General features: G+C 56.5%; 1 protein-coding gene and 1 pseudogene across 2 annotated transcripts in view; one reads left to right on the top strand and one right to left on the bottom strand.

The window, feature by feature from the left end:
* Positions 1 to 21,640, top strand: part of LOC102449608 (glycine N-acyltransferase-like protein 3) — a 73,751-nt gene that overhangs the window by 42,531 nt on the left and 9,580 nt on the right. The gene's annotated exons all lie outside the window — the stretch shown is intronic.
* On the bottom strand, positions 7,795 to 15,848 carry LOC142829275 (glycine N-acyltransferase-like protein 3; annotated as a pseudogene). Its single transcript, XR_016349719.1, has 5 exons — positions 15,743 to 15,848; positions 14,418 to 14,525; positions 13,997 to 14,117; positions 13,664 to 13,784; positions 7,795 to 8,375 (listed from the first exon to the last, which is right to left on the bottom strand). The product of XR_016349719.1 is annotated as a glycine N-acyltransferase-like protein 3 (transcript).

The following is a 21,640-nucleotide window of genomic DNA, read 5'->3' on the forward strand; positions in this document are numbered from 1 at the left end:
TCATTAGCATAAGCGGGGAGCCGCCATTTTTAAATCCCCGCTGCTTCGAACCCCGTGTAGCGCGGCTACACGGGGCTCGAACTAGGTAGTTCGGACTAGGGTCCTATTCCGAACTACCGTTACTCCTCGGGATTTAAAAATGGCGGCTCCCCGCTTATGCTAATGAAGCCCGGGAAATTCAAATCCCGGGCTTCATTAGCAAGTGCGGTATGCATACATTACCCCACTAGTTCGAACTAGCGGGGTAGTGTAGACATACCCCCATTGTCATTGGCTGTCAGCAGCAATCATTTTGTGCTTTGTCATCCCAGCTGCAATTAAACTGATTGTTGCAGACACTTTTGAGTGTTTCCTGGCCTTGCTCCCTGGCACGGCTGGGACCATGTATGTGAGGGGGGCACCAGAATCACAGCTAGGGCCACACAACAGTTGACTGTTTATCCACCAGGTTTTAAAATGAAATTTTCCCTATAAAGGGTTGGTTGGTTCCCAGAAAGTGTCGGCTTTGTGTCCCACCCCTGAAGGGCTGAAAGCCACAGTGATCTGGGGGCCTAACATGGTCTGGAGACTGGTTTTAGCAGCAACAAGTGTTGGGTCAAATATCCAGGGCTTCCTTTTGAAAAATAGACAAGAGGACCAGTTGGAGATGCCCCAGCTCTAGAATCACTGAACAGCTCAGCTGTGGGCACTTGAAGAGCAAGCACTTCCCAGCTCCCAAGCACTGGGTGTGTAAGACACAAGCAGAGCTGAGATGAAGGGGAGGGAGAAACCAGCATCCAGTGGGGGACCACGGCAGTGAGAACTCACCTGGCTCTAGTTACACAGTTAAGGAAACACCCAGTCCTGTCCCTCAGCTCTGCCCTTTGATTAACTTCCCTGCACACAACCATTAATCTGATGCCCCTTCAGTGTCAGCTATTGCCTCATCCCAGAGCCTGGCATCAGGCTGGCCTGGGCCCTCCCCTTTGAGAAATGCCAGCTGGGCCGCCCCTCACCCAGCCCTGGTGATTGGGGCCTTGTTTGTGTAGGTTTAAGGAGGGCTGCCCAGGACTCCTCGCCTGCTGCCCCTCTTGTCTCCTTTGGCAAAGGGCTCCCTTGGAAAGAGTTTTATGATTTTGCTCAATCTGCCCCCTGCCTCTGGCAGACCCACAGCCCTGGAATGAAAAGAAACCACGGGAACCCGGCTGGGGTGGGCACAAGGTGCAGGTGGATACATGGCCCCAGTTCCAAGCTGTTCTCACCATCGGCACTGAGAGGTGCTGCCCCTCAGCAGCCACACTGAACCTGTGGGGCCAGACTGACTCAGGGAGTGGGGATTGGGACACGAAGCCTTGTTCCCTCTCACCGGCCCCAGGACAGAGGCCAGGCTGAGTGGAGAGGGGACGACCAGGCAGATCCCTGATTCCATCAGCAGTTCTCCATTTGGTTCTGCTCCCACCCACCTCTGGCACATGGCAGGTCCCACGGGATTGGCCCGGCTCCTGTGGCCTGCTCTCTGGCTGCTCAGGGACCCTGCAGACACAGGACTGCTCAGGCACAGGAGTGCGTTTGGAGCGGGGGGTTCCTGGATTCCCCAACACCAGCTGTGTCATTTCAGAGGAACTGGGGGGCAAAGCTCCGTTTGCCATCCTGCAAATCCAGGCAAACTGAGCTGCAGAATAACTGGTGGGACAGCAATTTATGCCTCTGCCCAACTGCTGCCCAGGCCGAGCTCAGCCAGACACCGGCCTCACTTCTTCCACCGGCCTCACTTCTTCCACCAGCCTCCTGCCCAAGGGAAAATGGCCACTTGGGACAGAGGTCCCTTCCCTGCCCAAAGCATGTTCAGGGATTGGCTGCTCATTCCGGGCCGCAGCTCAGGCCGTGGTCCCAGGCAGCGCTTTGGGAATGGGGAGAAGCTGTCGTGATGAAGCAAACACCCCCTCAGAGCGCCGTTGATCAGAGATATGACACAGCGCCACTCCCGCCTGCATTAGTGGGGCATGGCCCTGTGTCCACACCTCATGAAACAAGACAGTCGTCCAGGGCCAGAATGGATGGGCTCTGAGCCCTATTCCCCACCCCTGAGCACGCGTGTTCTTCCTCCTTTATCTGCCACCCTGCTCCCGGTGCCCTCAGGCTGGACCCCGTCAGGAGGCTCTTAGCCCTGGACGTCACCACACTGATCTGCTGAACGAGACGTGGCCCTGCAGAGGGACCGAGCAAAGAGGCGATACCTGGCCATCCTGCTCTGTCACTTCCCCAGTCTCTGCCTCCTGGCTACAAGCGGCCACTCCGTCAGCCGGAGTCTCATGGATCCCTTTGGTGCCATGGTCCACGGCTACACCCTGCCCCAGTACCGTGGGCGTGGCTACATGCAGGTGATCAGCCCTGTGACAGCCAAGCAGACGTCACTCCAGCACCTCTCTGGTACATGTCCCAGGCTCAGGGCTGGGGCCGTTACAAATTCATGCTTCATTTTGGTCCATTGCAGTCATAAGATTTTAATAATCATCAGCTTCGTGGTGTTACACATTTTAATCTGAAATGTGATGGTTCTGAAGCCCAATATGAACCAATATTAGGCTGTGGGGGCACATTGAAAGCCATTGGTGGGATCATAGGATTGATACCCCTCCGCCCCCCGTTCTGAGGAGCTGTTAACTAGGCTGCTGCTGGCAAGGAATCTGCCTTCACTTCAGAGCTGGGCTCCTGGCCAGCAGCTGCTTCCCTCCAGTTGGTCACTCACCTTCTAAATGAATCGCTGCTGCCGGCAGCTGCATAAAGCGAAGGGGGACAATCCGCCAGTACCTTGCAATAGCCAGTCCTCATGCAACAGACCAGATTTCATGGTCCATAGCGCACTTTTACAGTCACAAATTTGCTAAGGCCCTACTCCTGGGGCCAAGTCCCACAGCTCCATTACCAGGTTCTCTGCATCCGTTTCCCTTCACTGACCCAACGTTATCTTTCAAACAGCCTAGCAACTTTAACCAAGTCCCACCCGAAACAGCTCTATGCCAGCCACAACGCCCTGCGGCTCAGGGGTGGTACGGCCCCATAATAGTTAAATGTCCCTAAGGTCACCTCTGACCTTTGGCAGACGTCTGAGAACGAGCTGTTCCCGATGTGACGTCCTGTCCCGCTAACGGCATTTTTAATCTCATGTTTTGGGGACACTGTACCTGCAGGACAGGGAATACTTCAGGCTACACTTAACCTAGTAATCAATAAATAAATGCCATGAGTGAGAGTTTGTGGGGAGAGGGAGTTGGGAGGCAGGGGAATAGGGCTGCAGGGGATTGAGACTGCAGCACACGGAGGAGTGTTACAGGGAGATCAGAAGCATTAGGGGGATCAGATGAGGAAGTTGAGTATTGGGAGGGGTGATACGATGGTGGCAGCGAGGGGGGGGAGTATCATGCACATTCTCTCTTCCAATACAATTGCAAAGGCCTGCTCCTTTTGAGAGTGTTGGATGCTCCCCTTAGAATCCCAGGGCTCCTCTACCTCAAGTGGTCTCTGAGTCCCTCTCCTCGCCCCTGTGCAGGTGCCGGGATTTGGAGGTCCTGGCACATTATAGTGTTTTCTGACCCCTTGTCTTGTTTCCCCTCAAGAGTCCTGGGATCTGGGGGATGTTGCCTCTCTGGGGGGTTGTGACAGCAAGTTCAGGGTCCCCCTGATCATGAAGCCCCGTAGCAGAGAGAACAGACTCCGCCAGCCAGTATAATAGGGTATGTCTACACTGAAAAGTTAGTTCGAACTAACGGACGTTAGTTCGAACTAACTTTCCTAGGCGCTACACTAGCGCTCCGTTAGTTCAAACTTAATTCGAACTAACGGAGCGCTTAGTTCGAACTAGGTAAACCTCATTTTACGAGGACTAAGCCTAGTTCGAACTAGCTAGTTCGAACTAAGGGCTGTGTAGCCCTTTAGTTCGAACTAGTGGGAGGCTAGCCCTCCCCAGGTTTCCCTGGTGGCCACTCTGGCCAACACCAGGGAAACTCTATGCCCCCCTCCCGGCCCCGGACCCCTTAAAGGGGCACGGGCTGGCTACGGTGTCCGTGCCAGGTGCAAGCCTGCCAGCACCCAGCTAGCAGACCCTGCACCTGGCACGGCACAGAGCCACCCACCCGATGTCCCCCAGACCACCCCCTCTTGCCGGGACCAGGCTGGCGGCTCCCGGGAGCTTGCCCTGGACTGCAAGAGGCGGGCACCTTCCTGGGCTAGTGCGGACATCGTGGACCTCGTCCATGATCTCCGCACTAGGCACAGGAAAGTGGCCGGCTAGGGCAGGAGAGCTGCCAGCCTGGCCACCCAGGAGCAGGTGTGCATGAAAATCAAGGGGGTCCACTGAGACCCCCGACCCTGAGCCCTGAGCTTACAATGGCCGTACTGGGTCAGACCAAAGGTCCATCTAGCCCAGTAGCCTGTCTGCCAACAGCGGCCAACCCTAGGGACCCTGGAGGGGATGGACTGAAGACAGTGACCAAGCCATTTGTCTCGTGCCATCCCTCTCCAGCCTTCCACAAACTTTGGGCAGGGACACCACTCCTACCCCCTGGCTAATACCACTCCATGGACCCAACCTCCATGACTTGATCTCACTTCCCTTTCAACTCTGTTCTAGTTGTAGCCTTCACTGCCTCCTGCAGCAAGGAGTTCCGCAGGTTAACTATTTGCTTTGTCAAGAAGAACAACTTTCTCTTGCTAGTTTCAAGCCTGCTACCCATTCCTTTCCTTTGGTGTCCTCTAGTCCTTCTTTATGGGAACTCAGGAAGAACTTTTCTGAATGCACCCTCTCCACCCAACCCCTGCTTTTAGAGACCTCTATCCTGTCCCCGCTCCGTCTCCTCTTTTCTAAGCTGAACAGTCCCAGTCTCTGTAGCCTCTCTTCATCTGGGACCTGTTCCCAACCCCTGATCATGTTAGTTGCCCTCCCTTCTCCCAGCCTTTCTCTTCCCCTCTCCCACCTCCTTTTCCCAGTCTCCCCCAGTTTTGTTCAATAAAGACAGAGTCAATGTTGGAAGAAACGTTATCTTTATTTTGAACATCAATAAGAAGGGGGGCTAGGGAAGGGTAAGTGGAAGGAGGTGAGGGAGGAATGGGGTACGAGCCCCCGATGGGGAGGACTGGGCTGGCTCTGCGGGCTTCTGGGGGTGGAAGCTCTCCTGCAGCCCCCCGATTGCCCCCTCTCCCCAGATGGCAGCCTGTGGCAAGTGCAGCCGGGCTGATGGCCGAGTGGTGTGATGTGCCCAGTGTGGGTACTCCGGGCACTCCAAGCCAGAACTTCTTTGTAAGCGGGGCACCCCTTAGAACTGTGTGTCCGGGGTGGGGGTCGGGACCCTTTAAGCGCAGCCCTCGGCTAGCCTGAGACAGCATCTCCATGCTCTAAGTCCTCCTTTTATGCCCTGCCGGCACTGCTTCCGGCCATCCTTAAGCCCTGTTCAGAGTCCACTCAATGTGGACTTGCTAGTTCGAATTAGCAAAACGCTTATTCGAACTAGTTTTTAGTTCTAGACGCGTTAGTTCGAATTAGCTTAGTTCGAATTAACTAATTCGAACTAAGTTAGTTCGAACTAGCGCTGTAGTGTAGACATACCCATAGAGTGTTTATTGCTTTTCCAGGATACAGCGCAGCCTAGACGTGACGTGGCTACAGGAGTCTGGGCCAGGATGCCTCAGACCCCTAGAGATGGGATGCCTTGGCCCTGAGACTCCCAGACCCCTCCATAGTCTCTCTCCTTCATGATTCCAGCCAGAAACTGCCCCTTCCCCCAACACTCACTGCTTTTGTTCCATCCCTTCCTTTCATTGGTAGAACCAGTTCGGTCACTGCCATGGGGGCCCTGAAAACACCCCCTGCTGGACAGTGCTTATAGACAGAGGCCAGTAGGGGTCATCCACAGCCCTCAGCCCAGCAAGATACTGACACTACATCACAGGGGTATCTGACCAACTGTCCCTGTGCCCAGAGAAAGCCAACATCCAGGGAAGCCCTGTCCCGCTGGCAGGGAGCAGAATGTAGCCATCCTGGGAGCATGCACCAGGCTTTTCACACACACCATGAATAGCCACTGAGTTTTGGGGCCATGAACCAGCCACACACACCAGAGATCACACAGCACCAGCATTCTCTCCACTCCACTGGAGCCAAGAGTGCAGGGGAGCAGCAATGCCCCAGGACGCCCACAACACACCCACGCACATTGCGCCAGGGCACTGCACTGAACAGGGGCTCCCGAGGCTGGCCTGGCAGATGGACACTAAGGGCTGGGCGACAGGACAGAGTTACTGAGCCAGTGAAAATCCCCCCTTGGAAGGACGTGGTTACGCTGAGCTAAGCCCCGTTCAGACAGCGCTAGAGGGCAGAACTGGGGCTGCAGCATTTTCAGTGTAGACACGGCCTCTGCCTGCTCCACCCACAGCTGCTCAATTGTAACCCCCTCAGCCTCGCCCCCCCCTTGGGTGCATGATGCTTCCATCTCCAACAAAACTGACATTGACCTCTCCTGTGGGCTCACCTGCCTCCAGACCCAGAGTCCACAGGTACATCTCCATGATGTCTCCCCTTGTTGAGCATGTGGCAATGTCGGCCACTGCTGCCCCTGTCAGCCACCTGCCACTGCTCCCGCCGGCCACTGCACCTGTCCCCTGCCACTGCTCCCACCAGCCACTGCACCTGTCCCCTGCCACTGCTCCCACCAGCCACTGCACCTGTCCCCTGCCACTGCTCCCACCAGCCACTGCACCTGTCCCCTGCCACTGCTCCCTCCAGCCACTGCACCTGTCCCCTGCCACTGCTCCCACTGGTTGTCGGCCAACTGCTCCCACCAGTTGCTGCGCCGGCCGCCTGCTGCTGCTCCCGCAGGACACTCCACCCGCCTCCTCCCGCTGCTTGAATGGGCCGTTCCTGCCAACTGCTCCCACCATCCGCTCCCACCAGCTGCCTTCTGGTGTCTGTTCTAGCTCCATCATTGGAACAGGGAGGAGACTTGACTGAGTTTTGGCAGAGGAAGGCTCGTCCATTCCAGATTCTGTGCACTGACAGATTCTCTCTCCTCTGAACTCAGTTAAACACAGTCTGACTTCTCTCTGTCCCCCCAGTAACTGCCTGCATTAGTGGCCATATCTTACAGTTCCTGCATTTAAAGTTAACACAGTTGTGACCCCAAACCATCCATTGGTTACAATGGGCAACACGCCATTCTAACTGTTGAATACCTAGCAGGCCTAAGCAAACTGAATGAACATAACCCCATCCAGGATTCCTATCCCATTCCAGCTATCCTCAACTAAAAGTCTTATACATGTTCGGATGTTGTGATTGTGAATACCCGGCAAGGCAGTCTGCTCAAGACTGGCCTTGAATCTTGATATCTATGCCTTTCATTAAATGGCTTGTGTGAAATTAGGAAGAGCAGCTCAGAGAGACCTCTCTCCTTTACTCAAGGTAGAATCTCACAGCAGTCTGAAGGAAAAAGTCCTCGTGGCAGACAAAGCCACGCTTGTAGTGTATCCTCAGCCTTACTGCTCCAAGTGCCTTCAAGAAAGTGAGGGGGTGTGACGGACTGGGCCGTGTCTGGGCACAGCTGAGGGCGTCCGCTCAGGGCGAATTGCTCAAATCTGGGGCTACTTACAGCCCCCGACTGGTGACCTCTCCACACAGGCCACAAACCAGTCCCACAGAGTGCTTCAGCAACCTGCCTGAAGCCTCCCGAGCAAAACCCCTCCGACACCCCAGCAATATCCGTGCCCCAGATGGCCCCGGGCCTCATACACAGGTGGGGGGTCCTAGCACCCAATCCCACCTACCCCGAACAAGTTCTGTCCGGTTCCAAGAAACCAGCCACAGATCCCTGGTCAATTTACCCTCTGGACCTTACCCACAAATCACGCTGGGCCAATCCTTTAGAATCTATATCTAAAGGTTTATTATTACAAGAAAGAAAAGCATGAGAGTAAGGTTATTAAAGTACAGTACGTTACATGCACCGAATCTCCCAGTTCTCGATGCAGGCTCTAGCAGAGATGTTGCAGCTGCTGGTTTAAAAGTTCTTATTGCACATCCTACGATCAGGATGGGTTCACAGGTCTTCCGGGCTCTTCAATCCCTGCAGTGCGCCTCTGGGATGAAGTGCTGAGCTGAGAACAAAATGGCATCGACCACATGGCCTCTTTATACCCTTCCTGGCCTCTTCTAGTATGCAGCAGGTCACCTGGTCCTCAGCCTCTCTCTGCTGGTAGCTCTTGGGTCTCCGCCCTCCTGCTTTAGGTGTGTCTTTGGGCCATCAAGGGCCATTGTTCCACAGGGCTTCACTACTCAGCCTGTCCATAGCAATGCTCAACCACATTCACAGAAATATTCAGCTTCCACACAGATTACAGATTCCTACCTACACACATAGACATTATACACTCACATAAATAGCGTACATAAGATCAACAAACAATAATCTCCCATTCAATACCCCACATGGCTCCCCCCACACCAATTTCTGGGGCCAACACCCCCACCTAGGGGTGCAGCAGCGGTCTGGCTGCTTCCCTCCAATTCAGCAACGTGACAGGGGGATTCTCGTGTTGGGTGTTAGTTGTATTTAAAAGTTTGTCTGAGTTATTTTAACAGGTAAGTTAATTTCTTACATTCATAACTCTCGTGTAGTTTATTGCTGTGCGATAGTATGAAAAACAATTAGGTTAACAAGGTAAGTAACTAGGCAGTTAGGAAGCTTACAATAAATTTGATCTATTCAAAATCTTTTTTACTTTTTATTCATTAAAGCAACAAGTTACTCATTTTCTATGACTGGTTTTAAATCCTTGATTGAAATATAATGATGAAATTCATATTTAGATTGTATAACATTCATTTCTCTTGTGTTTTATAAAACGTACATAGTGTAAGAATTTGACATTTTTTATGTAAGACATGAACCTAAAGAGAGAAAATGATTTAACAGAATGGAAACCACAAACGTTATAACTTATATTAGTCTGTAGTTAGTAAACTAAATAATTAATTAAACAATAAGTATCCTAAGAGGTGAATTGTTTACAGTGGTGTAGTGAGGAAGGCCGGGGGAGGAAGGGGGTGATTGCCCCCAGCTGCACACTAGTGGGGCACCAATTTAGTCCCCCTCCACTGCCTTGGTCATCCCTCTGCTTGCCTGCTGCTCCTCTGCTCACCGCCATCAGCTAGACCCACCTCTCTGCCCCCCGCCTGACCCTCCTTCACCTCTCCTGCAGGGCTAGCGCGTGCGGGGCGTGGCCCCAAACTAGTGGGGGTGAGGTAAGATGCGCTACAAGCTTCCTCCCCGCCCCCAGGGCCAGGCTCAGCCGTGCACCAGGTTTGGGGCCTTGCCACACGGCGGTGGGGGATGGGGAGCACACATTTTGCATTCACGCCAGGTGCGTAACACCCCCTCTAAGCTTCTGGGATCACAACTCCTAGCCCACCTCTAACGCATTGCCTAGCAGCCGTCAGGAACCCATGAGCCTTTTAAATAGCAGGAGCTGAACAGCGTGGGCTTCCCTAGTGGCTCCCAGGCAACTTGTTAGAGGGTGGGGCTGGGAGTTGCCCTGGGCCAGTTGAAAGGGCGGGTGGGTGGACTGGATCCAGCCTGCTGACAGCCTCATGTTCAGTGCCCCGGTCTAGCCCTGCTCAGGGGCAAACTGCAGTCTGAAGTGGCCACTCAGCATTAGCAAGAGGGGACGGACCTGCCGTCTTTGCCTATCCTGGCTGTTTCTCTGCAGGCTTAGTACCCTCAGGCCCTACAGCCTGATTATGACATCAGGCCAGAGCTCCCCTGCCTGCCTGCCTGCCTGCCTGCCTGCCTTTCCCCGGCTTCCCCAGGAACCAGATCCCTCCTGCTCCCCTAGCTAAAGCAGGAAGATCTGTGCTGTCCTCCCTCTAGGAGCCCTTATTTATACAGGCCTAGCTGGGCCCTAATTAGTTACATCTGCCTCAGCTGTGGCCGACATGCTCTCAGCCTTCTCCCAAGGATGGGTTTTATCCCTTAAAGGGCCAGTGCCCCCGTCATTCTCCCCAATAACCTTCAAAATGCCCCCACAGCCTCATATGGGTCAGGAGGCTCATAGTTTGAACACTGCCCCATAGAAGTTGCTGGGCCAGGGTGCCCTGGCAGGGGCTGTTGCTCTCCCTGGGTGTGGATAACACAGTGGCACAGGCTGGGCTGACACTGGAAGCCCTGGCTCTCCTGCAGCCTCTGTACAGGTTGGTTTTCTTGTACCACAAGGTCATAGATGGGGTAGCCCTGCGCATGCGTCTGCTTGGCTGTCACGGTGCTGACCACCTGCATGTAGCCACGGCCACAGTACTGGGGCAGGGTGTAGCCGTGCACCATGGCACCAAGGGGTCCATGGGGCTTTAGCTGACAGGGTAGCTGCTGGGATTCAGGAGGCAGAAGCTGGGGAAGTGCTGGAACAGGCTGGCCAGGTGTCACCACACCCTTGGTGCCTCTGTAGGGCCATGTCTTATTTAGCAGGTCGGTGTGGTGACATCCAGGGGTCAGCATCTCATGGCAGAGTCCAGCCTGGGGGCACAGGGAGCAGGGTAGGAGCAAGTGGAGGGAGGAACAGGTGGGCTCAGGGCTGGGGAATAGGGCACAGAGTCCTGCCAAACTGGCCTGACTCCCTGGCTGGTTTAGTGACGTGTGGGACTTGGGGTCTTGCCCCACTAAGGCAGACGCGAGCAGTGTTGTCATACCCCCTTCGAGACTCACTGATCAGGGACATCTCATCACTGCAGCTTCACCCCATTCCCAGAGTGCCCCTGGGGGCCAGAGCCTGAGCTGGGGGACCGAGTGAGCTGCCAATGCCTGAGCAGGCTTTGGGGAGGGAAGGCACCTCTGGTCTGGGAAGCCATTTTGCCTGACGGGGCCATTTAAAGGGCCAGGTGGCTGGTGGAAGAAGTGAGGCTGCCTCTCACTCTCCCTTTCTCTTCCCTTCCTCCTCCTGCCTCTCACACTGTGCGGGAACAAGCAGAGCAAACGGCCTCTCTGTCTCTTCCTCTTCTCCTCCTACTGCCTCACCCTCTCTCTCTCTCAGGCTGTGTCCAGACTCAGGGGTTTTTTCCGAAAAAGTAGCCTTTTTCCGAAAAAACTTCACCTGTGTCTAGACTGCAGCCGCGTTCTTTCGAAATTAAATCGAAAGAACGCGGCTTTTCTTTCGACGGTGGTAAACCTCATTTTACGAGGAAGAACGCCTTTTTTCGAAAGTGCTCTTTTGAAAAAAGGCGTTCTTGAATGCAAACAGGGGTTTTTCAAAAGAGAGCATCCAGACTGCCTTTCGAAAAAGCGGCTTGCTTTTTCGAAAGTTCCGCTTGCAGTCTAGATGCTCTTTTTCGAAAGAGGCTTTTTCAAAAGTATCTTTCGAAAAAGCCTCTTTCGAAAGAGGCTTGCAGACTAGACATAGCCTCAGCTCTTGTCCGCCTCCTGCCTCTCTCTTCTTCTCTCTCTTTCTCTTCTCTCCCTCCCACCTCTCACTCTGGCTACATCTAGACTACATCCCTTTTTCGTAAAAGGGATGTAAATTAGATGTATCCCAAATGCTAATGAAGCGGGGATTTAAATCTCCCCCACTTCATTAGCATAAAAATGGCTGCTGCTTTTTTTCCTCACAGTGCTTTGCCGGAAAAGAGCGCCAGTCTAGACGCTGATCTTGCGCAAAATAAAGTCTTTTCCGAAAGATTCCTTATTCCTTATTTCATAGAGATTTAAATCCCCGCTTCACTAGCAATTGCGATACATCTAATTTACATCCCTTTTACGAAAAAGGGACGTAGTCTAGATGTAGCCTCTATGTTTCTCTTCTCCTTCTCCTGCTGTGTGTCTCTCACTCTGTTTCTCGCTGTCCTCCACCTCCTCCATTCTCCTCTCTGTCTCCTCCGCATCTTTTGTGTCTCTTCCGCTCAGCGGTGGATTTAGGGCACGAGGAGCGGGGCGGCTGCCCCGGGTCCCACGCTTCCTGAGGCTTCATGCATGCGCCATGGCGCCACGGTGCATGTGCTGTGTCAAAGGAGGGCCCCACAAAATTTCGCTGCCCGGGGCCCCGCGGCTCTTTCATCTGCCCCTGCTTCCACTTTCCTCCTTTTGAATCTGGCACCCTTTCCTGATGTCAGAGATGCACGCGCATCCAGGCCCCATCCCCTGGCTGTTCCCTCTGGACGGCATTATTGCCTCCCGCCGTGGCACTCAGCCATGGGCCACTCAGATGGGCCGCTGCGCAGCAGCAAGCGGCCGTTTGGGCCCCGCGTTCCCCATGCAGCACACTTGTGCTGCTTGTTCCCATGTAGTGGCCCGGCTGAGCGGCCACGGCGGGAGGCAACAGCGCCGCCCAGAGGGAACAGCCAGCGTTTCAGCATTACGGAGTCACAGACATTGGGCTACTATAGAGACGACTAGAGCAAGATCAGCTCTCACTGCCGTGCTCCTCCCGCTACCGTGCTGGGTGAGGGTTTCCCCTTCCCCGCTAACGCGGGTCTGCTCGTGTCATACACACCTGGTGCTTGGGAGGGAGGAAGATAAAGGCTCCCACAAGAAGGATATTTAGTGACACTCTAATGAGGTGGATCAGTTCCAAGCAGTGTTATTGGTCAGTTTTCAGAAGGAAGGCCTGACCCTGGTTGCTGCAGACCCCAGTCCCCAGACCAGGTCGCACCTCCAGACCACTGTGGCTTTCAGCCCTTCAGGGGTTGCACACAAAGCTGACACTTTCTTGGAGCAAACGGCCCCTTTTCAGGGAAATTTTCATTTCAGAAGCTGATTTCTTACAGTAGGAAGTCAGTGCTTTTGGGAAATTCAAGTGGCCAGTGTAGACACAGCCACCATGTCGTGTGGGAGAGGCAGCCAATCAGACTGGGCTTTCATACACATGGTCTTTGTAAGCTGGGCTCCAAACCTGTCCAGACTTGTGGGACTTGGGCTGGGTGGGGAGGGAGGTGGAGGTAAGTGATGAGGTGATGAGCTAAGTGATGAGGCGAGGGGCTGTCTTGCTCAGGGGATAGAAATGTTACCCAGGGCCTTTCTCTCGTGGGGAGTAGCTCTGATCTGGCCCCAGAACATGGGATATCCACTGGGCCAGGGGTGGGGAATGGGACACGGGGACTTTCCCTTTATACCCACTTGACGGCAACACTGCCAAATGTCCCTTCTTATTAGAACAGAGCGCTTCCTTCCTCCTTTTGGGAGAGACACCCCCCCCCCACTGCCCACATCACCCCCTGGGTACCTGCCCCTCCCTGGGTCCAGGTGAAAAGCCAAGTTCTGAACAGGCTGTGGGCAGGGCTGGCTCCTCTCTACCCTGGGCCGGGTGAGACGTGGTGCAGGGATGTGCGGAGCGTGGCCACTCAGCGCCTTCTGAGTTTCCTGGCAGAGGGCAGTGCCCTGTGCAGGTGCTGAAAGGATCTTGCCACCCAATGGGTGGTCCCAGCCCATGGCCACACTCCCCAGTCCCTGCGGGTCCCTGAGGGAGGTTGGGCTCAGCGCCAGTCCCACTGGGATTCTGCTGGTGGCAACAGGACCCCAGTGCTCAACACCTCAGAGGTTGGGCGTCCCAGTGCCGTGCCGGCCAGTGCCCCTGCCTCTCAGCGTGCTCCCTGCTCCACGACTCTCCACCCCTCCCTCCCCAGCCATGTGGCCCTGCAGCGCAGACAGTCACTCACTGGATCTCAGGCAAGGATCTGGGATCTGGGTGGAAGTAGATGAAGTAGTGGATCACCTCCTGCTGGGACCCCTTGGTCTGGGCGATGTCCCTGGAGGCCTCGTACACACCGTCACGGAGCCCTGCAGGGGGCAGTGATGGGCCGTGAGCCATGTGGACCATAGGAGAATGGTTATGAGAAAAGGTCCCATACATGTGGGGAGCCCAGCCTGGCACAGGGGGGCAGGAGTCTGAGCTACCAAATCCACCTGCCCCAGGCTTGGGACTTGGAACAGGACAGGACAGATGCTCAGTAGCTGGGGGGCTCTCCCTGGTGGTGTGGGCCCCAAGTTACCGTGGATGCGGAAGGCCTGGTCCCAGTTGATGGCACTGCCCAGCAGGGCCCGGCAGGCGCCCAGGTCCCGGTAGTGCACTGCACACGTGTTGGTGTAGAAATCAGAGTCATCCGATGCCACCTGCCAAGGGGAGACATGGACCAAAAGGGGAACTCCTATGGAATAACTGATCTGCCTGCCCCCCTTTGCAATCTTGGCCCCTTCTCCGTGGTCCCCTAGAGGTGAAGGGCTGCATATCTCAATCCCAGCCCCCAAACCGGCATTTCCACTGTGGGCCCTTGAAGAGGAAGGGTCTAAATCAAATTCCTGTCCCCTCCCTGAGCCAACCCGCCTCCCATTCTGAGCCTCTAAAGAAGCAAAACCCCAGGTCCCATTCCAAGCCGTTCCCCCATATGCAGAGCTGTGGCTGTGGGGCAGCACCTCTCTGTGTGGCCGGATAAGGACAGCTTTGAATTCGGGCCATGAATCCATCAGCACCTCGTGTCAAGCCAGGTTCCCGCGGTTTATGTTCATCACGGCACTATGGACCTGTGAGAGACAGAGACAATCCTGCGCTCCCAGAACTGGAGGGCACCTCGAGAGGCCATTAAGCCCAGTCCCCTTCACTCATGGCAGGATCGAGCACCATTTGGAGGTGTTGGGGGCCAGAGGCAGGGGAGGGGCAGCAGTTCCAGCTTTTACAGCTCTGTCAGGAGCCTCCCGATGTTTATTAAGGGGTTTCAGCATCTCGTGAGCCCCTGCACATTGGGGGAGATTTTGCCTTTCTGCAAAATGACCTTTGTTTTCCATTTATTACCTATGGGGCTGACACCACAGGCTGCACTTAGTGAAGATGGTCGCCACCCGTGTTTCCTATAATCTGTGCTCTTGTGTGGCTGCTCAGGAGTAATTCTAACGCTTCCCAGATGGTTAGCAGAGAGCCCACAGCCAGGGGTTTGTTTCTACAGGTGGTGACATTCCCACATGCCTCAGTGCTCATAGAAATTGTTACAGTTGGATAGAAAAAATCTGCACTTGGAAAAGATTAGAGGGCACATTGGCCGCTACCTCACAATGATTTCAGTGGGCCAGGGCCAGGGAACCTGGTTGTTTCAGGCTCTGAGAGGCAGAGATAGGGGATCTGGGGATCGTGAATAGCAGCGCGGAGAAGAGGCTGTGAGTGGTGGGGAGGGACAGGGGAAGGCATTAGGGGTTGGGCTGAAGGACAAGGAGGGAAAAGGGGGATGGGGACATGGGCCGCGCTGTTTCTCGTCACCCTGGGTTTACTCTCCTAATTTTTGGATCGGACCCTGCGGTGTGGCCCCTCGGCTTATACTGCAGGGGAGACCCTGAGTGTATGTGAGCGAAGGGTCAAATGGACTGTGACCCCTCCACACACACACACATTTGAACCATGTGATGGGCCTGGAGTCATGAAGGGAACCAGAGTGACCAGCTTGGTAAATGTTTGGCAAGGAATCCGCCTGTGCAATGATTGCTTAATATGGCAAGAATCTACCGCATGATTGACTGGGGGATCCCGCTGGCTATGCTGGGTGAGCAGCAGGAATAGGTGCTGGGTTTGGACTTTGGGAGACAGGAGATGTGGGTGGGGATGGGGTAATCGAAAGAGCAGCCAGAGCGGGAGAGGGTCCTGCCTGCAGCCAGCCAATCCCTGCCCCATCCCTGGCAAGAGAGAACTTTCTGCCCCACTCCCATTACTATCCCAGGAGGTGCCGCGTGGGGGGAAGGCAGGTCCATTTCACCAGCAGAGTCTCAGGCAGGCTCCTCCGCAATGTCCCCTCCAGCAGCCGCAGCTTGGAGGAGCTGCTTAGGAGCAGCATCTCCGGTGGGGACGGGCCCTCGGCAGCTTCCAGCAATGACTGCGCAGGGGACGCCCTGGGGGGTAGAGACGCATCAGTTCCCTGCAACCTCCCTGCTCCCACCTCCCTGGAGACTCACAGGGTGTCTGCCGCTTCCCAGACCTGCCCAAATAGCAAATCCTATTGGCTGACCCCACTGTAACAAGGGAGCCAAATGCAGCTTCTGTGCCTGGGCGTTGTTCACACTATTGCATCAATGGCTGTTTTCTCAGAGCAGCATTTTCCTCTCCCCTACGGATCAGAACTTCCCTGCAGTTAATCCTGGAGCTTTTCACTTTAAAAATCCCTTTTCATGGGCATTTGCACAAGTGTCACTTGGACGTGAAAAACGCACCAGTTTGGGTGCAGCACCCTGCTCCCCAGACACCCTACAACAATAATACATCCTGTGTGTCCCTGTTTGGCTCCTGCCATGCCTGGGCTCAGCTGGTTCCTTTTGAATCCTGACCCACGTCCCCGGCTATCTCAGCCATGGGCTCCCCCAAGGAAGGTCCTGCCTCACTCTGAGTCTCTGTTAAAAAGAAGCCTTCGCTTTCGTAACCGTAGCCAACCTGGTGCTCAGCTGGCGTATTGTATGAAATTATTCAGCAGCTGCTTTGCTGTCTCCAGATCCCTGGCCTGGGACAATCCTGCAAGTACGGGGCCCCTGAGCAGCGTGACGGGTCCATGGATCTCGGTGGGTTGGCATCCGCAGGAGTGCACCCATGTCGATGATGCAGCTCGGGACAATAGCTGCATACACCTCAGTGGGTGCTCCCAGCGCCCCTCATCTGACCAGTACTCAGGAGCCTGTGCCATGCACCGAGCCTGCCTGTTCTCAGCTCCTCACCCTACTCTAGTGGTGTGATTTAGGCGCATCTGGTCTGCGCTCTGCTCTCTGCCAGCAGCACAAGGCTTACCTGGATCCTAGCTTGCACTGGGGACAGGGAAAGTAGAACCGGCCCCCTCTAGAGGGAAGGGTCCCCCAGATCCCAGCACACATGAGGGGAGACAAGTGTTCAGACACCCCTGTAAAGGGCCATGGAACTGCAGATTCTGGCACCTGCATAGGGGCATGGAGAGTAGGTCAGGTCCTCCATAAGGTAGAGGGACCACAGGATTCTGACTGTGGCCTCAGACACCCCCAAAGCCCAGAACCTCCCAATCCCAGAGCACTTATTAGAAGAACGATACTCCTGCCCCTTCCTTGCCACTATCATATCACCCCTCCCGATATCAAGCTCCCTCACCTGAACCCCCTAATGCCTCTGATCTTCCCATATTCCCCACCCTTTGCTTCAGCCCCAGATCACTGCAACCCTATTTCCTCTGCCTGCGAATTCCCCCTCCCACTGGAGCTTTCCTGCAGGAACTAGATTCCTCAGGATGGGGTTCTTCCCACCTTAGCAACACACACAGGGTATGTCTACACTAGAAAGTTAGTTCGAACTAACAGACGTTAGTTCGAACTAACTTTCCTAGGCGCTACACTAGCGCTCCGTTAGTTCGAACTTAATTCGAACTAACGTAGCGCTTAGTTCGAACTAGGTAAACCTCATTTTACGAGGACTAACGCCTAGTTCGAACTAGCTAGTTCGAACTAAGGGCTGTGTAGCCCTTTAGTTCGAACTAGTGGGAGGCTAAGGCTTCCCAGGTTTCCCTGGTGGCCACTCTGGCCAACACCAGGGAAACTCTATTGCCCCCCTCCCGGCCCCGGAGCCCTTAAAGGGCCACGGGCTGGCTACTCACTTTGTGCCAGTTGCAAGGCTGCAAGCACCCGTGCCTGCACAGCCTGCACCTGCCACAGGATGAGCCAGCCATCCGAGGGCTCCCAGCCCTCCACTGCTCCCCACGACCAGCCTGGCGGCTCCCGGGAGCCTGCCCGGGGGCGCAAAAGGTGGGCGCCCGCCTGGTCAAGTGCGGAGATCGTGGACCTCATCGAGGTTTGGGGGGAAGCCTCCAATGTCCACGATCTCCGCACTAGCCACCGGAACGCGGCCGTCTATGGACGCATGGCTGCCAGTCTGGCCGCCAGGGGCCACCAGCGCAGCCGGGAGCAGGTGCGTTGCAAAATTAAGGACTTGCGGCAGTCCTACTCCCGGGCCTGCCTGCCAGGGGCTGACCCGGAGGCCTGCCCCCACTTCCATGCCCTGGACCGCATCCTGGGGCCTCATGCCGTCCCTGCCCCCCGGGACGTGATTGACCCCGGGGCAGAGGGACCGCTCCTGGACACGGAGGAGGAGGAGGAGGGCTCTGAGTGCCAGGAGCCTGCCGCCAGCCTTCCCAGGACCCGGGACCCCCAAGGCACCCCACAGAGCCGCTCGCCTGCATCATCAGAGGCCGGGGAGGCGTCCACCTGTGAGTACCCTCGTGTTCCCCTTATGTATACGGGGGGCTGGGGCGAGAGGGAGCCCCGGGACCGTGCGCCTGGGCCTTGCCCACCACGGAGCAGCAGCTGGGGATCCTGCAGGGGCCCTGGCCTTGCAGAGGGGAGCTGGGTTTCACACACCTGGGCCCCTGGGGTCATTGACCGCTGGTCTTCTTGCACCACAGCTGCAGCACCGGGGCCTGCAGGGCGCACCACACCGCCTGCAGCAGCCGCCCGCACCCGGGCAAGCAGGACAGCCAGGAACCAGGAGGACTACCAGAGGCGGCATCTCCGGTTCCTGGACCGACAGCTCCGTCTCCAGGACCACTGGGTCCAGGAGGACCTCAGGCTGCGCCAGAGGAGTCTGGAGGCCCTGGAGGAGCAGGGCCGTGCCCTGCGAGGCCACCTCCAGAGCCTGCTGGACCGCTTCCCATTTCCTCCTCCCCCTCTTGCTCCCCCTCTTGCTCCCCCTCTTGCTCCCCCTCTTGCTCCCCCTGCTCCTCCTGCTTCCGCTCCTGCTTCCTCCACACCCCCTGTCCTCTCTGCCCCCCCCTCCACAACCATTCCCCACCGACGCCCCCGGACCCGCAGTGTGGCGAGACGGGAGAGGCAGCCGGACTCCCACCCCTGAGCTTTCCTTTCCCTTCCTCCCTTCCCTCCCCTCCCCTTCCAGCTCCCTCGTCCCCGGTTTCCCCCTCCCTTCTCCCACCTTCATTCCTCCCTCCCCCACCCCAGTTCTGTGAAATAAACAGACGTTTTTGTTGGAAAAACAGGTGTCTTTATTTGACAGTAGGTAGGGAGGGGAAAGGGGAAGGGGGGGGTAGGGTGGAAGAAGGCCCCGGTGGGGCATGCAGGGAGAGGTCAGTCCTCCTCCTCCTCCACCTGGAAGCTCTCCCGCAGGGCTTCCCGGATCCGGATGGCCCCCCGCTGGGCTTCCCGGACGGCGGCGGTGCGGGGCTGACCGTAGTGTCCAGCCATGCGGTCAGCCTCAGCCATCCAGGCTGGCAGGAAAGCCTCCCCTTTCCGCTCACACAAATTGTGGAGCACACAACATGCCGCCACCACGGGAGGGATGTTGTGCTCGGCCAGGTCCAGACGGGTGAGGAGGCATCGAAAGCGGGCTTTCAGTCGCCCGAAGGCCCCCTCTACCACGATGCGGGCCCTGCTCAGCCTGTTATTGAAGGCCTGGCGGGAGGGATTGAGGTGCCCCGTGTAGGGCTTCATGAGCCACGGCTGCAGTGGGTAGGCGGCATCCCCCACCAGGCAGACGGGCATGTCCACGTCCCCGACCCTGATGTGGCGGTCGGGGAAGAAGGTCCCGGCCTGCAGCCGCTGGCACACGGAGGAGTTGCGGTACACCCGTGCGTCGTGTGCTTTGCCGGACCAGCCCACATTTATGTCCGTGAACTGTCCCTGGTGGTCACACACGGCCTGCAGGATGACGGAGAAGTACCCCTTGCGGTTCACGTACCGGGACGCCTGGTGTTCCGGGGCACGGATGGGGATGTGCGTCCCGTCGATGGCCCCCCCGCAGTTGGGGAAGCCGAGGGCGCCGAATCCCCGGATGACGGCGTCCGGGTCGGCGAGGCGGACCACCCTGCGGAGCAGCACCCGGTTGATGGCCTTGACCACCTGCGGAGAGAGACACAGCAAAGCGTCAATCAGTGGGGCGCCCGGGTGGCTGGGAGCGTGCGTGCCCTGGCAGTGCCCCGCGCCCCACTCCCGGAAGCAACCCCCCTGGCGGCGTGTAGTACGGCCGGGACAGCCCGACCCCTCCGGTGCGGGGCGCCTTCGCCTCCTCCCGCCCCCCCCTTTGTCCCTGGGGCGGCCCATCCCCTCCTCGCAGCCCCCCTCCCCCCCGGCTCGGTGGCCGACGAGCGCCGTACCTGCATGAGCACTGCTCCGACAGTGGATCTCCCCACGCCGAACTGGTTCCCGACGGATCGGTAGCTGTCCGGCGTGGAGAGCTTCCAGAAGGCGATGGCCACCCGCTTCTGGAGGGGGATGACGGGCCTCATGCGAGTGTCCCTTCTTTGCAGGGCAGGGGCGAGCCACTCGCAGAGCTCCAGGAAGGTGTCCCTCCTCATCCTAAAGTTCTGGGTCCACTGTCGGTCGTCCCAGCGCTCCAGGACAATGCGGTTCCCACCAGTCGCTGCTGGTGTCCAGACGCCAGATGCGGCGGGGCACGCCGGTGCCGGGGCACCGCCGCGGCTCCTCCACGGCCCCCAGGGCGGCCAGGCGGAGAGGCAGGGGGCTGACGTTCCCCAGGTGGTGCCAGGCAGCCTCGAGCCATTGCTGGCAGGCTTGCAGCAGCAAGTCCAGAACGTGCACCAGAAGGTGCAGGGCGAGCCGTGGCTCCATGTTGCCACCTGCGGCGGCCCCCCCGAAGGGAAGCACCGACACAGACGGGCACAGAGACCAACGCTTTGCTGTCCCTCGGCGAGGTTGGCAAGCAAGCAGGAAAAGCTGAGAACCGGCTGTCCAGGGGGGGTCCCTTTAAGCACGAGCCTCAGATAGCCTCAGACAGCAGCCACACAAAGCAACTGCTGACCTGATGCCCTGCCAGAACCGGTTTCAGGTGCCCTTAAATGCCCCCCTGCGTCCAATCAGTGTGGACGCGCTAGTTCGAACTAGCAAAACGCTAATTCGAACTAGTTTTTAGTTCTAGATGCGCTAGTTCGAACTAGCGCTGTAGTGTAGACGTACCCACAGACACTCACACCCACTAACAGAGCACGTCTGAGAGGACTGGGTAATCAGCACTCACAAGCTGACCCCCTCATATGTCCCTGGACTCAGCTGGCTGGGTTTGACAGCAATGCCCTATGATTCTATGATTCTATGACCCTCATGTGCCTTTGGACTCAATGGGCTGAATTAAACAGCACTTTAAGCTGAAATCCTCATACACCCCCAGGTTCAGCACTTCCCTATCCCCACTTTCCCACCACAATCATTCACTGGTAAACCAGTCAGGCCATATCTGGAGTATTGTGTCCAGTTCTGGGCCCCGCCTCCTCCACTACAAAAAGGATGTGGACGCATTGGAGAGGGTCCAGCAGAGGGCACCCTAAATGATTAGAGAACTAGAGCATATGACCTATGAGGAGAGGCTGAGGGACTTGGGTCTGTTTAGTCTGCAGAAGCGAAGAGCGAGGGGGGATTTGATAGCAGCCTTCAACTACCTGAAGGGAGGTTCCAAAGAGGATGGAGAGAGGCTGTTCTCAGTAGTGACAGATGGCAGAACAAGGAGCAATGGTCTCAAGTTGTGGTGGGAGAGTTCCAGGTTGGATATTAGGAAAAACTATTTCACTAGGAGGGTGGTAAAGCACTGGAATGGGTTACCTAGGGATGTAGTGGAGTCTCCATCCCTAGAAGTGTTTAAGTCTTGGCTTGACAAAGCCCTGGCTGGGTTGATTTAGTTGGAATTGGTC

This window comes from Pelodiscus sinensis, chromosome 5 (assembly GCF_052426305.1).
Source record: "Pelodiscus sinensis isolate ZL-2025 chromosome 5, ASM5242630v1, whole genome shotgun sequence".
Classification (NCBI taxonomy): domain Eukaryota; kingdom Metazoa; phylum Chordata; order Testudines; family Trionychidae; genus Pelodiscus; species Pelodiscus sinensis.